Source organism: Tachyglossus aculeatus, unplaced genomic scaffold (assembly GCF_015852505.1).
Source record: "Tachyglossus aculeatus isolate mTacAcu1 unplaced genomic scaffold, mTacAcu1.pri scaffold_121_arrow_ctg1, whole genome shotgun sequence".
NCBI lineage: Eukaryota > Metazoa > Chordata > Mammalia > Monotremata > Tachyglossidae > Tachyglossus > Tachyglossus aculeatus.
The window spans coordinates 408,684-414,505 of NW_024044850.1; the positions used below are offsets into that span (position 1 = coordinate 408,684).

A 5,822-nucleotide genomic window follows, 5' to 3' on the forward strand; every position below is an offset into this window, starting at 1 on the left:
GTCCGTCTTGTATTCTCCTACTCCTTTACATCATCTTCCTTGTCCTCCTTCCCCTTCTCTTCTACTTCTCCTCCTCCTCCTACTTTTCATTTTCCTCCTCCCCCGTTTTCCTTGTTCGCCACCTCCTACTCCTCTCATCGTCCTCCTCATCCTTCTCCTTGCCCATTTAGTTCTCCTTCTCCTTGTCGTCATTTTTGTTCTCTTCCTTGTTGTTATCTTTGTTCCCCTCCTCCTTGGTGTCCGGCTCATTTTCCTCTTCCTCCTCCTCCACATCTTCCTTCTCCTTGTTGTCCTCGCCTCTGCCCCCGCCACCCCCCCCTTGGCTTCCCCCCCCAGCCTTCCCATCTCAACCTCTCCCCTCTCGGTCCCCCCACCCCACCCCCGCCTTGCCCATCTCTCCCGTTCCCGTCTCGCCCTCCCCCTTCTCATACTCCTCCTCGTCCTCCCCTTCATCCTCCTTCTGCTCCTTTCCAGTCTCTCTCTCGTTATTTTCATCTTCTGCCTTGTCCGCTTTATCTTCATCCAGCTCGCTGTCCTCCTTGCCCACATTTTTGTTCTCCTCCTTGTCATTTGTGTTCCCTTCCTCCTTGTTTTCCTGCTCATTTTCCTCTTTCTCCTTCTCCGTATCTTCCTCCTTCGTGTCCGGCTCATCCGCGTCTTCCTCGTCGTACTTGCCCTCCCCCATCTCGACCTTCCTGGCTTCGCCCTCCCCGGTCTCCGCCTCCACTGCCTCATCTGTCTTGTCCCCCTCCCCCCTCTCCCCCCATCATTTTTGTTCTCCTCCTCTTGGTCTTCTTCCTCCATCTTGTCCTCCCCCCTCGTCCTCCTCATCCCCTTTGCCCTCCTTTTCTTCCTTGTCGTCCCCCTCGTCGTCCTCATCTTCCTCCTTCTCCATGTTTGCTTCTTCATCCTCTTTTTGTGTATCTTTTAGTCCTCTCCCTCCTTGTCCCCGTCCCCCTCCTCCATCTTGTCCCCCCCACACACTTCCCTACCCCGCTTCTTCATTCTCCTATATTCTTCCTCCTGTGGTGCTAATGCTTTCTCCTGGTGATAACCTTCCCACTGTGCCTCGTTCCTGGCTGTCCCACCTTTGACCCCGGCACATGTCCTAACTGTGACCTGAAATGCCCCTCCCCATCTGCCAGTCACACTCCTCCCCCGTCCCCCCTTCAGATCCCTATCGAAGGCTCGTCTCCTCCAAGAGGCCTTTCCAGACTAAGCCCCCCCCCCCACTTCCTCAGCTCCCCCGTCCCTCCATGTCGGCCCGACTCGCTCTCTTTGGCCTACCCCCTCTCCCGGCCCCATAGTGTTTGTGTGTATATATAGAATTTTATTTATATATAGTGATGCTTGTTTACTTGATTCGATGTCTGCCCCCCCCCCTTTAGAGTGTAAGCCCGGTGTGGGCGGGGATTGTCTCTCTCGATTGCCGAGTTGTACTTTCCATGCGCTTAGCACGGTGCTCTCCACTCAGTACTAGGCTCAATAAAGACGATGGCGTAAATACAATGGAATGAATGAATTCTCCTCCTCCTGTCTTCTTCTGCCTCATTTTCATTCTGCTCCTAGCCCTCCTGCTCGACCCTACCTCCTCCTTGCCTTCTTCCTCATCCTTTGTCCTTCTCTTCTCGTCCTCCGGGGATCCCCCTCAACCTTCTCACCCACCTCATCGTCCTCCTCGTTCTGGTCCTCCTTTTCATCCACGTCGTCCTTTTCCTTGTCTTCCTACTCCTCCATCACATCCCACCCCCACCCCAGCTGCTTTGTCCTCCTCTACTCCTCCTCCTCTTAGTCATCGTCATCATCCAGCTCGTGCTCCTTCTCCTCGTCCTCTCGGTCATCCTTCTTCGTTGCCCTCCTCGTTCTCCCGTTTCTCCTCCTCCGGGCCCTCCTTGTCATCACCCTCCTTCTTCTGGTCCTTTTCCTCATCTTTGCCATCCTCCTCCCCATGCTCATAATCACTGTCCTCCGCCTTGCTGTCCTTGTCCTCCCCCGTTTCACCCTCTCCTCCCTCTTGGTGCTCCACCTCGCCCTCCGTTTCCTCTTGGTGTTTCTCGGCCTCCCCCATCTCGCCTTCTTCCACTTCACCCTCCTCGTCTCCGTTTCCTCCCTCTCGGTCACCTGCCACCTCCGCCCCATCCCTCCCACCGCCTCGGCCTCCCCCTCGCCACCGTCTCGCCCTCCCCCATCTTGCCCTTTCCTTTCCCGCCTTGGCCTCCGCCTCCCCCTCCTTTGCTTTGCTCTTCCCCGCTGCACCTTCCCAACCTCGCCCTCTCCTTTTACTTTGTGGTTCTTGGCATCCCCTGTCTCTGCCTCCACCCTCTCACAGCGCCCCCCCCCCCCCCGACTTCTCGCCCCCTCTCTTGCCTCGCCCTCTCCTGCCTCGGTCTTCCCCACTTCACGCCCCCCCCCCATCTCGGCTTCCTGCCTCCCGCCGCCTCCCCCTCACCCTTGTCTCGGCTTTCCCCCCACATCGGCCCCATCTCGGATTGCTCCCGTTCTGGCTTCCCCCGGACTCGGTCTCTGCCCTCCTCGGTCTCCCCCTGAACCGCCCATCTCGGACCCCCTCCCGCCAAATCGAACCCCCCCACGCCCAACCTCGGCTTCCCCCCGCCTCGGCCTCTCCCTTTCATTCATTCATTCAATCGTATTTATTGAGCACTTACTGTGTGTAGAGCACTGTACTAAGCGCTTGGGAAGTCCAAGTTGGCAATCTATAGAGACGGGCCCTACCCGACAGCGGGCTCACAGTCTAGAAGGGGGAGACAGACAACAAAATAAAATAAATAGAATAAATATGTACAAATAAAATATATAAATAGACTAATAAATACATACAAACATACATATATATATATATATACAGGTACTGCGGGGAGTGAAAGGAAGCAAGGCGGGGGGTGGGGGAATGGGGAGGGGGAGGAGGGGAAGAGGAAGGAGGAGGCTCAGTCTGAGAAGGCCTCCTGGGGAGGTGAGCGCTCAGTAGGGCTTTGAAGGGAGGGAGAGAGCTAGCTTGGTGGATGTGCGGCGGGAGGGCATTCCGGGCCAGGGGGAGGACGTGGGCCGGGGGGTGGGGGTCGACGGCGGGACAGGCGAGGACGAGGCACGGTGAGGAGATTAGCGGCAGAGGAGCAGAGGGTGCGGGCTGGGCTGGAGAAGGAGAGAAGGGAGGTGAGGTAGGAGGGGGCGAGGCGATGGAGAGCCTTGAAGCCGAGCGTGAGGAGTTTTGGCCTGATGCGGAGGTTGATCGGTAGCCACTGGCGCTCCCGGTTGAGCCTCCCCTCCTCCGCCCCGCATCGCCCTCTCCTTCCTCAGTTTCCTCCCAATCCGCCACCACTGTCTCGTCCCCCCCCCCCCCCCCGCCCCCGCACTGGTCTCCCCGGGCCTCGGTCTTCCCCACGTCGGTTTCCTCCATCATGGCCTCCAGAGCCTCGGCCTCCCGCCGTCTCGGTCTCACCCCCGCCCCGGCCCACCCTGCTTCAGATTCCTCCGTCACGGCTCCCCGGCCTCAAACTCCCTGCGCGGTGGTCTTCCCCCGCCGCGACCCACCCGCCGAATCAGCCTCCCCCTCGAATCAGCCTCCCCTCATCCTGCCGCCCCTTGAATCGGCCTCGGTTTCCCTCGTCTCGCTCCCCCCCCCCCACCGTGGCCTCCCCACCCCGGCCTCGGTCTCTTTCCTCCATCCACCCCCGAATTGGCCTCAGTTTCCCCCCTTTGCAGCCTCTCCCGGAATTGGCCTCCCCCCACCTCGTTCTCTTCCCCACTCTGTTTCCCCCCCCCCCGCCACACCACCGTCTCCCCGGAATCGGCCTCTCTCCGCCTCAGTCTCCCCCGTGCCCTCACTTCGGTTTCCCAGTGCCTCGACCTCCCCAGCCCCGGACTCCCCACGCCACGATCTTTTCCACAGATAGGCCCCCCCGCCCCGAATCGGCCTCCCCGCCCGCCCTCCACCGTCCTGCTTCCTCTTGAATCGGCCTCCGGGCTGTCTCAGTCTCCCTCGTCTCAGCCTCTCCCCCCCCGCCGCGGTCTCCCCCCACCCTGGCCTCCTTCCCCCGTGGAGGCTCCTCCAAAATGGACCTCCCCACCGACCTATGCCTTTCTCCGCCACGGCCTCCCCCTGAATGGCCCTCCCTGCCTCAGTTCCCCCCTTCACACCCTCCCCCATCTTTGCCTCCCCGCCCTGCCTCGATTTCCCCTGCCTCAGCCTCCCCCTTTCAAACTCCCCCCAATCGGCTTCCCTTCGCCTCGGTTTCTCTCACCTCGGCCTCCCCCGGCCGCGGTCCCCCCACACCGTGCCCCCCCCCCCCCGTAAGTGCCTTCTCCCGTGGGGGCCTCTCCCGCCTCAGCTTCCCCCATCACAGCCTCCGTCTCTCCCCGCCATGGCCTCCCCCTGAAAAATCGGCCTCCCCCACTAATGGGTCTCCCCCACCACGGCCTCATCATCATCAATCGTATTTATTGAGCGCTTACTGTGTGCAGAGCAGTGTACTAAGCGCTTGGGAAGTACAAGTTGGCAACATATACAGACAGTCCATACCCAACAGTGGGCTCACAGTCTAAAAGGGGGAGACAGAGAGCAAAAACCAAACATACAAACAAAATAAAATAAATACTATGTGGGAAGCAGTGTGGCTCAGTGGAAAGAGCGAGGGCTTGGGGGTCAGAGGTCATGGGTTCGAATCCCAGCTCCGCGTGACCTTGGGCAAGCCACTTAACTTCTCTGTGTCGCAGTTCCCTCATCATAGCGGTGGTCCAGGAGGAGGTTGGCTATGTTGGGGACGTAGCCGGCAGGCGGGGCAAAGCCACAACAAACCACAAAGGCTTCAATGCTGGAGTTGCGACTGCTGCGGGGCTTGGCACAGGTGACATCCGGGAAGAAGATGCGGAGTTGGGAGTAAAGCAGGGTGACATCTCGGCCCCGGAAGATCTTGGCCACGAAGGTGCCCTCCTGGCTTCAAGATGTGGGTGGTGATGTTCAGCGCCGCCAACAGCAACTGGGCCTGAATGTACTCGTCGATGTCGTGCAGCCCTGTCACGTCAGGGGCTCCATCACACACCACCAGATCGGCAGGCTGCCCCTCAAAATGCTGAATGATCTCCTGAGCTGTGGATACCTTAGTGATATCCCCTTGCATCTGAATGACCCCTGGAAGAGGAACCATGGCCTGGAGGTCCACCGCTATGATGGTGCTCGCCACGTCTGGCCGTTTCAGTTTACGGCTCAGGACTTGGCTCCAACTGCCCGGTGCGGCGCATAGATCCACGGCACGATGTACCCCTTGGAAGAGTTGAAACTCCTCATCCAGCCGCAGCAGTTTGAAAGCGCTGCAGGCCCACCAGCCCTCCTCTTTGGCCAGATGGTAGTAAATGTCCCTCTTGTCCTTGGAAGACCAACCCATCCCTTCAGCACCGGGGGCCTTTTGCGTCCAGGCTGTGGCTCTCCCGCCTCAGTTGGGGCCCAACGGGCCTCAGGCAAAAGCAGGAGCAGGAGGCCAGCCGCGTTGCATTGTGGGTCACGACGCGGTCTGGGCCCCCCCCCCCTCAGTTGCCCCCTCTTTACAGCCTCCCCGGAATCGGCCGCCCCCCACCTCAGTTTCCCCCGTCACGGCCTCCCCCTGAATGGACCTCCCAACCTCAGTTTCCCCCCTTTGCAGCCTCCCCCGAATCGGCCCCCCTTTCCGCCCCCCCCCCCCCGCCATGGCTTCCCCTCCCCGGCCTCACTTCTGTTTCCCCCTGCCTGCCTCCCCCATCCGCGGTCTCCCCGCACAGTGGCCTCCCCTCCTGGAGGCCTCACCCCCCCGAATGGGCCTTCCTGCCTCAGT

General features: G+C 60.2%; 1 pseudogene; it reads right to left on the reverse strand.

The window, feature by feature from the left end:
- Window positions 1–4,342: 4,342 nt before the first annotated feature.
- On the reverse strand, window positions 4,343–5,399 carry LOC119922709 (annotated as a pseudogene).
- Between the last annotated feature and the right edge of the window lie 423 nt (window positions 5,400–5,822).